The sequence below is a fragment of the Penaeus monodon genome, chromosome 24 (assembly GCF_015228065.2).
Source record: "Penaeus monodon isolate SGIC_2016 chromosome 24, NSTDA_Pmon_1, whole genome shotgun sequence".
Classification (NCBI taxonomy): domain Eukaryota; kingdom Metazoa; phylum Arthropoda; class Malacostraca; order Decapoda; family Penaeidae; genus Penaeus; species Penaeus monodon.
Genome location: NC_051409.1, coordinates 40,940,286 through 40,941,026, shown reverse-complemented (window position 1 = coordinate 40,941,026; position 741 = coordinate 40,940,286).

The following is a 741-nucleotide window of genomic DNA, read 5'->3' as shown; positions in this document are numbered from 1 at the left end:
TTGTACGCGTCTGGACCAGCTTGAAAACTATAAGCATCTGGGCCAGGTTGTGAGTTATAAGTATCTGTGCCAAGCAAAGCATTATTAGTGTCTGAGGCACCTTAAGAACTACAAGGATAAACATCAGGTCAACTAAAGAATCCTAAGTATTTGATAGTAATAACACAAGCATAGTGTTTTATGGAAAGAAGTAGGGGTCAGAGAGCGCAGCAAAACTTGGCATTAGATAGGCAGTCCATGAAAGCTAGACAACGTAAGAACACATGGAACACAAATATTACGGAAGAACAGAAGGTTAAGAGAATACAAGAGAGACGGAGTCGGGAATAATGCAGGGTTATCAGAAAACAGGCAAGAAAGTCTAGAGCAGGGCTGTCAAACCCATTTATCCTAGGGAGCCACATTTCACCTTAGGATACAGAATGCGGGCCTGATAATCATGAGTCAGCGCCGCAGGATTGCCATAGAGTTGACAGAATCGTAGGAGGCCATTTTCTTCATTACAAAAGCACAGTAACTAAAAAAAACGGTAAAAGTGTAAGTGAAAATAAAAAAGCAAAGGAATGTCTTGATTCATTATATAAAACGGGCGACTGTAACACTAAAATAGTAAATGTGCCGCCTTCTACACCCCAGGTCTAGACGAGTAAGAAACTGGGAGAAGGGATTGTGTTTTACGAGGAAAATGTCCAGTAAAAGACGACAAAAAAGTGGATAAAGATGGAAAGAAACGTGAGCGCG